The sequence below is a fragment of the Myotis brandtii genome, unplaced genomic scaffold, assembly GCF_000412655.1.
Source record: "Myotis brandtii unplaced genomic scaffold, ASM41265v1 scaffold4, whole genome shotgun sequence".
NCBI lineage: Eukaryota > Metazoa > Chordata > Mammalia > Chiroptera > Vespertilionidae > Myotis > Myotis brandtii.
This window is the reverse complement of record NW_005365371.1, coordinates 5,938,316-5,949,186: the sequence shown is the minus strand read 5'-3', so window position 1 is coordinate 5,949,186 and position 10,871 is coordinate 5,938,316. Positions and strand designations below refer to the sequence as shown.

General features: G+C 45.0%; 1 pseudogene; it reads right to left on the bottom strand.

Moving 5' to 3' along the window:
* Positions 1 to 6,009: 6,009 nt before the first annotated feature.
* Positions 6,010 to 6,404, bottom strand: LOC102257019 (annotated as a pseudogene).
* Between the last annotated feature and the right edge of the window lie 4,467 nt (positions 6,405 to 10,871).

Below are 10,871 nucleotides of genomic sequence, written 5' to 3'. Positions count from 1 at the left end.
ACAGGGGGCGGTGCCCCAACCCCCCAATCGGCCCCACCCTGAGCGTGAGTGAGGGTGGCATCGCATCCCCCCGATCCACCCTGCTCTGTGCATGATGGGGCGGCGCCCCAACTCCCCAATCGGCCCTGCTCTGAGCCTGACCAGGGGCTCTTAGGGATTATTGGGCATGCCCTCTGCCACCCGGGAGGAGGCCTAAGCCAGCAGGTCATTATCTCCCGAGGGGTCCCAGACTGCGAGAGGGCACAGGCCGGGCTGGGGAACCCCCCTCCCCCTCCCCCCGAGTGCACAAATTTTTGTGCACCGGGCCTCTAGTCTTGAACCATAATTATATAAGTTTTATAATAGGGTTGCATCTGATTGGTTAATTCTTTGTACCAGAAATCTTTATATACAAGTACTTTATGGCGTGGAATTTTGGAGTAAGTCTCCCCAAATCCCAATATTTATTTGGAGGATTGGTCCAGGATTTTGGACTGAGATTCAATATTTAATTGTGCCTCACATTAAATTAAATCAAAGTTTCTCTACATTGGCATTATAGACATTTTGAGCTGGATCATTCGGGGGGGCGGGGCAAGAGGAAGGGAGAGAAGGTTATCCTGTGCATTGTAGGATATTTAGCAGTATCTTGGCCTCCATTCACTAGATGCCAGTAGCTGCTTCGCAGTTTAACAATCTAGAATGCATTTAGACATTGCCAAATGTCCCCTAGAGGACAAAATTGCCTCTGATTGAGAACCACTGCATTATATTATTATTGAGTAACTGACCTTCATCATTCTTTCCAGGAACTTGAGAAATATCAGAAATTCATCACTCTATATCAATGGGTCTCAACCTTCTGGCCCTTTAAATACAGTTCCTCATGTTGTGACCCAACCATAAAATTATTTTCGTTGCTACTTCATAACTGTAATGTTGCTACTGTTATGAATCATAATGTAAATATCTGATATGCAGGATGGTCTTAGGCAACCCCTGTGAAAAGGTCGTTCGACCGCCAAAGGGGTCTCGACCCACAGGTTGAGAACCGCTGCTCTGAATGGATGGATGGATGGATGGATGGATGGATGGATGGATGGATGGATAAATGCATACATTCATACATACATACATACCTTCATGCTTTGCTTACTTGAGATGAATTAGGACATCTCTACACTTGGTGTCAGTCCCTGAAGAAGAGATGCTTCCATGTAAATATTTCCCTGATGCTCAAGTCACATGTTAGCATTCTTTTCTTCTCATTTTACAAGGAAAGAATTTCCTGATCTATTATTTCATTTGAGCCCAACAATACATTAAAAGGGAAATCCAATAGATATTTAGATGGAGAAACTGAAGGCCATGGAATGAAAATGATCAACTTCAGGGCTAAACTCCAAATTCAGTGCTGCTCCTCTTCCTGCTATGGAAAGCTTGCCTCTGTCTCCCACTCATTGTAACCCTCCCTCAGTGGGTAAACATTAGGGATGGAGTCTTAAGGATAACAATGCTCTTCTAAAGTGCCAACACCTAAAACGGCATTTAATCTAGTCAGTATCTAGAAAATGGATTACCCCTTCCCAGAGTACATTGTGCTTTAATCTAATTAAACTCACAATTTTCCATTAACATTAACTTCCTGTTTACAGGGCATGCAGGAGATAGAGGAAGGAGTTAGACACTAGGAGGGAAGAATCAATCAAATCCAGAAGTGGGGACAGTCTACAAGAAAACTGTGGTCTGAACTCTTCCAAAAAGTCAGCATCTTGAAAATAAACATTCAAAAAACAAAACCATTTAGGGACTATGTTAGATACTTGTGGTAAGTATTTTGGGATAAAGCACCATGATAAAGCAAATTTATCAACAACAAAACAACAAAGATAGATAGATAGATAGATAGATAGATAGATAGATAGATAGATAGAATAGTAAAATACTAACTTTAAAATATTTTTGAAGTCTATTTTTATTAATTTTAGAGAGGAAGGGAGAGGGCGAGAGATAGAAACATCAATGATGAGAATCACCAATTGGCTGCCTCCTGCATGCCCCACACTGGGGATCAAGCCTGCAACCCAGGCATGTGCAATGACCAGGATTTGAACCCTGACCTCCTGGTTCATAGGTCGATGAGCAACCACTGAGCCATGCCAGTAGGGCAAAATATTTTAATGGACGATGTATAGAAGAACCCACAGGTCATTTAGGATGGGGGGTTCCATGGTTATGCTTCAAGAACCCCATAAATTCCCCACAGCTGTGAGCAACATCCTGTGCACAGTAGTAGCTCTGTTTTTTTCTGGAGAGAGGTTGTATAGCTCTTGTCCAACTTTTCCTAAAGGGTCCCATGACTCCAGAAAGTCTGACGCCTTGGTTTGTCTGGAGATTTTAGGTCTCCTGGCAGCAGAGGTGTGAGAACTTTGGACTTCTAGATATTACCCTGCTGCTCAAATCATATGTTGGAGATGGCTGCCTAAAGTCATAGGATTTTAGAACTGAAAAGAGACTTAGGACTGATCTAATTCAACCCTGAAGACAAACGCTCTGAAAGAGGCCTGCCCATTTACTTACTGGTAGAGGCAGAGGCAAAGTCTAGGTCTGATTCCCAGGTTTCACTCTGTTTATTGAAAAAGGTCAGGCAATTTACTTAGTGATAGAGGCAGAGGCAAAGTCTAGATCTGATTCCCAGGTTACCACTCTGCTTATTCAAAGAACCAGCCTTGTCTGTCAGTCACTTGACATCTTCCAGTTTCTATGTTGACTCAACAAGCCAACAAACATCCTTGTGCAAGTCCACAGCCCACCTGCCCTGCTTCCCCTCCTCTTTCCTTCTCTGATATCCCCTCTAATAGCCTACCTGGTTTACTCCTCACCTGCCACATGGTCTCTCGGGGTTTTACTGACGGAAGCAGCACACACAACATTGGGGCCTTTGCTCTGCTGGTCCTTCCTACAGTGCTCTTCCTCCAAGTACTTGCTTCGCTAACTGCCTCACATTCTTCACGTCTGCTCAGGTCTTTCCATGTGACTGACCACCTGTTTAATACTGCAGCTCCCTCCACCACCACCCCTAACAATACTCGGTCTTACTGCTTATTTTTTCCTTATCAATTGTCACCTTCCAACAACCTATACTTTCTGTTTATTCTACTTTTGTTTATTGTTAAAGTTCCCCGTTAGAATATAAGCTCCACAAGGGCAGAGGTCTTTGTTTTATTTGCTGATATATTTCAAGTGCCCAGAGCAGTGCCTGGCACAGAGAAGGTACTCAATCCTGGAAATTTTGCTCTCCGCAAATCAGGACTTAATTTCAATTTGTCTTAATAAAGAAGACCACAAAGAGGGAAAAAAGATATGTACGAAAGGTGGGGTGGAGAATTATTTAAATAATTCATTATTTAAAAGGTTGGATTTGCCCTAGTGGCCGGTTTGGCTCAGTGGATAGACCGTCGGCCTGCGGACTGAAGGGTCCCGGGTTCGATTCTGGTCAAGGGCACATGCCCAAGTTGCTGCGGGCTTGATTCCCAGGAGAGGGTGTGTAGGAGGCAGCCAATCAATGATTTCCTCTCATCATTGATGTTTCTATCTTTCTTTCTCTCTCTCCCTTCCTCTCTGAAATAAATAAAAATATACAATTTTGAAAAATAAATAAATAAAATAGAAGGTTGTGTTTTAGTTTGATGAAATATATGAATGGGTACAGGACTGGTAGCTCAGCCCTATTTTGCACAATGTCAGCTAGCTCTGCTCTGTACACAAAACAGATTAGCAGTATCTCTTCCAGCCTGAGGGCTTTATATGTTGCAATTCTCTTGCAATAAGTTCCTAAATATTGAATATGTGAATGACTTCCTAATAAGGTGTTGATTTACTACATCACAGGCATAATTAAGAGGCATCAGTTCAGGTCTTTCAGGATTAAGTTTAAAGCTCAAAAGCTTAGCTTCTAGAGCCAAGCAAATCAGCAAACAGCATGTGCATGAGGCAAAGAAACATTTACACACAAGCTCAGACTTGCAGCTGTGTTTTCCTAAGACCCCCTCCCCCACCTGTGCGTTGGGCCCACTGGGTTTCATCTTGTTCTGAGTGTGTGATTGAAGGTAAGACGAACCCAGAATGCTGAGCGCACAGTGGGGTTCTGTGATGGGTTCCATAAACAGCCACTCTTCAGTTTGTTTGTTTGTCTTTTTTTTTTCTCTTTTCATTGAATTTATTGGGGTGACACGGGTTAACAAAATTATACAGGTTTCATGTGCACAACTCCACAACACATCATCTATACACGGTACTGTGTATTCACCACCCCAAGTCAAGCCTCTGTCCTCCACCATTTATCCCCCTCATACCCTCCTCCGCCTTCTTTCCCCCAGCCTCTTACTCTGCAGTTTCTAAGCTTTGGAAGGAGACCCCGATCTAGTATTTATGAGATCCACTCGCATCTCCAAGTGTGGATGTGGGTATTTGTTGCTAAATTTGACCAGAAACCAAGGCTAAACTCTGAGTGTTTTGCTAGCAACATTTCATTGTAAACATGTGTGTATCATCTTACCGTGACCTCAAGTTGTAGATGAACAAATGGACTGACTGGGAAGGGATTTTGAAAAACTAGGACAAAATGTGGCCAGGTTTTCTTTCTCCACCCTCAGCATGTTGCTCACCTGGGCCTTTCAGAAAGTTTTCTCAAATCACAAAATTCTTCTCTTCTCTGAGGAACAATCTCATTCCTTTTTTAGTGCAAGGTTATCTGAACCATTACTGGTCTCCATTCATAGCGACAAACCATCACCACTGCTCACATATTTCTGGTTAGCCAGACATAAGGAAAAGAGGTTCAATGAGAGGTTCCTTAAAAAAAGTCTTCCTTTTTGTGGTATTGCCATCATTCATATCATTCATTAAAGAACTATTTACCAAATGACTACTGTGTGTTTTAGAATAAGCCAAGCACTGGAGAAACAACAGGACAAAAACACTGCTCCCATCCAATAGTTTATAGCCTAGTCTAGCCTGGCCGGTGTGGCTCAGTGGTTGAGCATTGTCCCATGAACCATGAGGTCGCCAGTTGGATTCCCAATCAGGGCACATGCCCAGGTTGCAGGCTCGTTCTCCAATATGGGGTGTACAGGAGGCAGCCAGTCAATGTATATCTCGCATTGATGTTTCTATCTCTCCTTCTCCCTTCCTCTCTCTCTAAAATCAATAAAAACATATTTTTAAAAATAATAATAACAATTAAAGAATAGCAAATTGCTGTGGCTGGCTAGCTCAGTTGGTTAGAACATCATTCCAATATGCCAAGGTTTCAGGTTCAATCCAGGTCAGGGCACATAAAAGAAGTAACCAATGAATGCATAACTAATGCAACAAGTCGATGTCTCTCTCTCTCTCTCTCTCTCTCTTTTTCTCTCTCTCCCTCCCTCCCTTCCACTTTCTCTTAAAAATTAATGGAAAAAATATCCTCAGCTGATGATTAACCAAAAAAATTAACAGGGTTCATTAACTTGATTTCACTGAAAATAATTTTCAATAGCAATAAGGATGACAGGAATTTGTCAAGCACAGAGCCTTTATTTTACATGTCATTTCCAAAGAGGACAGTTTGTAAGTCAGCAGCCAACAATTTCTAAGAGAGAAAGTGACAGCAAAGGTAACTGGCTCAAGTCCCTCTGTGTAAGCCATGTACATTTCATGTCTGAGTACCTTGTGTGTCTGGCTTAAGTGAAGGTAAGGCAGTGTAGATTGTACAAACAAGAAATCTGTGTTCTGTGATCAAGAATGGCTACTACATGCATCACTACATGCATACAACCTGAAATGTTGATGTGCAACCGAAGTTTCCTCAAGCCAAGATGCACATGAACAATGACCAACACAGAGCAACTTGGGCAGAGAGAATGGATAATGTCGTGGGGCAGTGAAGTTAGCACACTGATCAACAGCCCCAAGCAGGAGGAGCCGTCCCAGTGCCAGAGCAGGCTAGGAGGGTGAGCAGCAGCCATCTCCAGCTACAGTTCCTTCCTGCCTTCACTCTAAGTTGAGCAGCTCCACGTCAAAGATGAGGGTGGCACTGGGAGGGATGACACTGGGGTGGCCAGTGGCTCCATAGGCCACATCAGGGGTGCAGGTCAGCTTCACCCTCTGCCCCAAGCTCATCTGGGTTGCACTCTCTTCAAAACCCTTGATGACTTCCTGATTGCCAATTCTGAACTTGAAAGATTTGTTTCTGTCTCTGGATGAATCAAATTTCTTTCTATTTTGGAGCATTCCTGTGTAGTGCACTGCACACGTCTGGTCCTTCTTGGGGAATGTCCCTCCGTCTCCCGAGGAGATGGTCTCGATCTCCTTGCCCATTGCAGTCCCACTGGCTCCACCTCCAAGGGTCCCACTGCTGCCCTGACCCTGGCTTGGCTCGCTCTGGCTCCAGATCCCTCTGGCACTCTGACTCGCCTCTCCGCCACCACTCTCAATAAATATTTGCCGACATGAATAATACCAGTGATTCTGTGTGAGCTGAAAGAAGCCTACTTAACATCAAAGTCTCCTCTAATCATTAAGTCTGAGAATCAATTAAAGTTTTTAAAATGACTATCAATCCCGATATGGTAGAATTAATTTTTAATTCCTAAGTTTAATTCTAAATATTGTCACAACCTTAGGAAAATGGATTAGGCACAGGTGCCAAGCTAAAAAAAAAAATAAATCTCTATATATAAAAGCCTAAGTGACTGGCTGACCAGCCAACCGGCCGACAGGCCGACTGTCTGGTAGCTATAATGCTCACTGACCATCAGGAGGCAGACGCTCAACACAGGAGCAGAAACCACAGGCATGGAAACATAGAACAGACTGCTGAATCTCAGAGGGAAGGGGGAGGGAGATGGGGGAAAGTGGGAAGAGATTAACCAAAGATCTTATATGCACACTAGAGGCCCAGTGCATGGATTTGTGCACCGGTGGGGTCCCTCAGCCTGGCCTGCACCCTCTCGCACTCCAGGACCCCTCAGGAAATGTTGGACTGCCGGTTTCAGCCTGATCCCCACAAACCAGGTGAGGGACCCCACAGATTTGTGCACTGGACCTTTAGTAAATAAATAAAAAAGGAGGAGGGGGTACCCGCTCTGTAATGCTATCCGGCTATGTTGTGTAAGTGGTATTGTATTTGAAACAAATGTATCCCCAGGTGTCTATTTCTATCTAGGTTGATTGAATGCACTCAACGTGTTCATTGTTCAGCCTCAGTTTTGTCATCCTATTTATTTTTTGTGAAACGCTATTTCAAAATGTAGCTCTTTTTTCAGAAGAGTGTCTGCCCATTCGCCTACAGCCGTCCTGAATGGAAGGCACTTGGCGTGCACCAGCACAAGGCCGGTTCCAGGCACACACCTGGCACATAATGCTCTGCCCGCTCAGGTGCACCCTCTGGGTAAACACAAGCTCTTCTGAGCTGCTGCCACCACCAAGGGTTCCAGTTTCACTGTCGCTGTATCTCTGATGCCAGTGCTAAGGACAGTGAACTTTAAAAACAACCTCCCCTTTCTTCTCTAATCTGGTAGGAAAACAAAGCCCAGTCAGGAACCAATTAAGTGAAAGAGCGTGTGGCAAAATCAAATAAACAATGAACTTAACTTTCTCTGACACGGGTCCCCAGAATCTCCTGACAGGTGCCAGGATCTACGGGACAGGCTGTTTTGGAGAGCCTGGCTGAGAGGGCGATTGCAGAGATCGAGGTACAGCATTTAAGCAGGTGCAAAGGAAAAAAATAATAAGGGCATGGCGTCCTCTACTTATATTACTACCTTCCTCCTATCACCTACTCTTGAACCTTAAAATGCTTAAGAGCCAGCCCATCAGAATCATTCTCCCTTTAGGGCACTCCCAGGCAAAACTGGAAACTATCTAACTTGGGAATTTTGAGATCTCAAGTGTAAAAGCTTCGTTTTACTGATGGGAAAACAGGCCCAGAGAAGGAAGGAGACTTTTGCCAAGATGACATGCCAGCTGGTAGCAGAGCTGGCAATAGAACCCAAGGTCCTCTTAACACCCCCATACCTTCCCAAAATGCGATCTTGCCCCCCTAAAGTAGCTCCTTTCCTAGCTTTGCTGCTGCTATCAGGAGCCCGTTTCTTCCCATTCAGTGGGACTGGGGATCTGAGAGCCATTAGCTATTACTTTTTTACCCCACACTTCCAGTTAATGAATCCTATGGAATCTTACTTTAAAATATCTTACTCTAGTCCAGTTGCCATCACCCTGGGCAGTGCTGCTTCAGTCCAGCCTCCTGTGGCCTCCCTGCCTCTGACCTCTCTCCGGGTCCACCTAGCAGACAGCTAACATACTGACCAGAGCTAACAATTGCCACTCATTCACTATCTCATTTGCTCCTCAAAAAAACCCCTGAAAGCTGGATGCTTTTATTATCCCCATTTTATAGATGAGGAAACTGAGGCACAGGGCAGTTAAATAATATGTCTCAAATTGCGGCAGAACTGGAATTTTTAAACACCAGGTACTTTGGTGCCAAAGTCCAAACTCCAAACTATGATACCATATTGCTTTTTTCTGAAGCACCAAGATAGCCATGTCACTCCTGTGCTTCAGTGGCTCTCCTCTGCCTGTGGCAGTTCAAAGTCCTAGTTGGACACTCACTGAATGCTTGGGCTCTCTCGAGCCTTCAGGTAAGTTAATTAACCTTTCAGTGTCTCAATTTCCTGATCTGTTAGCTGAGGATGATCAGAATAGTAACCACCCCATGGGGCTGCCCTGAGGATTAAATGAGGTCGCCCAGGTAAAGCACTTAGTTCAGTTCCCAGCGCAAAGTGACTCTGATGGATGTTAGCTACCTTTGGACCCTATTTTTCTCAACTTCCTTATAGAACTCCTCTGACGAGGATGTTGCTGCAAACAGTGCTTGTTGTCAAACTGCCGGTGCAGTTTTCCCCTTCCTAGAAATTTCCCCCACTCCTACTGGCATATGAATGCCAACATAGCCAAATCTTCCCATCCTCCAGTCTCCCTTCTGCAGTGGCCCATCCCCCACAGGAATCCAAATTCCTGGAACACTCATTCGCACCATACTTTTCTTTTCACACTACCGCATTTGTTTACTCATTTGTTCATCGCTTATTCAAGTGCCTCTTCAAACAGTAACAATAATTGTATTTGACGTCATACTGTACAGAAGGCTTCATGTCACAACCGTGCCTCTGTCAATCTTTACAAGAGCCTTGGACATTCCCACTTTAGAGTGGCTTTAGTTTCCTCAGCTGTTCATCCCAGGGACCGAGGGGTGCAGGGTGGTGATGCAGACGTGATCCCCATCTTCAGAAAGCTGGCAGCTTTGTATGCAAAGCAAGGTCTTCCCACACATGGTGACAATCAGTGGCAAAGTCTGGTGGAGGAGACGAGAGATGGTGCCATCATTTTTCAGGCACAAGCATGGCTCTGGCTGGGCATTTCTGCACTTCACCAAGCAGAACCTGCAGCAGATGCAGACACACCCTCCCTGAAGGGAGACTTTGGCAAACAAAAGCTGCTTGCTCTCCAGAAAATCCTTGATGTCATGAGAGGCTGAAAGAACAGCTCTGGGAGAAACACGGACTGGACTTTGCCGCCTCTCCAGGTGGCCGGCTCTGCCCTGGCTGACCTCTCTCAGCGTCGGGCTGCAGGCCTCGTGGCACAATCTCCTGATATCAATTCCCTTTCCTGAGGGAGAGGGCTGACTTTGATAAATTTGATAAAATTTTGATAAATATAAATTATCTGGGAGATTCTGCTTTAGGAGGCTGATTTTGCTTTAACATGTCTACTGACTTTCTTTTATCGAGCCGGTAAGGCAGGCTGGGGCAACAGAAGCAGTGGCCCAGGAAGGCAAAGTGGCACCCTGTCTCGGAGGAGGACTTGGGAGGGGCCCTTCTACAAGGAGGCATGGGGAGCCCCCTAATCATTTCGGCAGCACTGAATGAGTCTCCTGTCAAGGTAGGTCGCTCTGTCAAAGAGGTGGATGTCAGCTCTTCAGGGAGGTCTTGATTTCTTCCCTTCATTGTATTTTTACAACTGTAATTCAATATACAATAGAAATCAGTTTCCTGGGTAGTGGCACTATCTAGCAATTTTACATAGACATTTATACCCTCTGACTCAGAAATTTCCCTTCTAAGAATCCATCTTAAAGACATATGGTCAAAAAATACAAAAATTAAGTAATACACAAAAGGCTCTTCATTGCAGCATTATTGGAAGTAGCAAAAGACTGGAAATAAGCAATGGCTATAATAGGGACTGATAGATAAAGAGGGTGCCAGTACATGACAGAGTACTATGCAGCTGGGAAAGGAAAGGAATATTTCTATATTGCATGGAGTGACCATCAAGATATATCATTATGTGAGAAGTGCCAGATAAAAAAATATTATTATCATATGCTATCATTGGAGAGATATGAATATATTATATACCAGAGGCCCGGTGCACATAAATTTGTGCACTCGGGGGAGGGGGGTCCCTCAGCCCGGCCTGCGCCCAGTCACAGTCCAGGACCCCTTCGGGGATGTCCACCTGTCAACTTAGGTCCACTCCCCGGGGGATCAGGCCTAAGCTTGCAGTCAGACATCCTTCTGGCAGCCAGGGAGCCCTCGGGGGATGTCCGACTAAAGGCTTAGGCCCCCAAGGGATCGGGTCTAAACCATTAGTTGGACATTCTTAGTGCTGCCACAGAGGTGGGAGAGGCTCCTGCCACCACCACTGCGCTGGCCAGCCATGAGCCAGCTTCTGGCTGAGTGGCACTCCCCATATGGAAGTGCACTGACCACCAGGGGGCAGCTCCTGCATTGAGTGTCTGCCCCCTGGTGGCCAGTGCACATCATAGCAACCGGTCATTCTGCTGT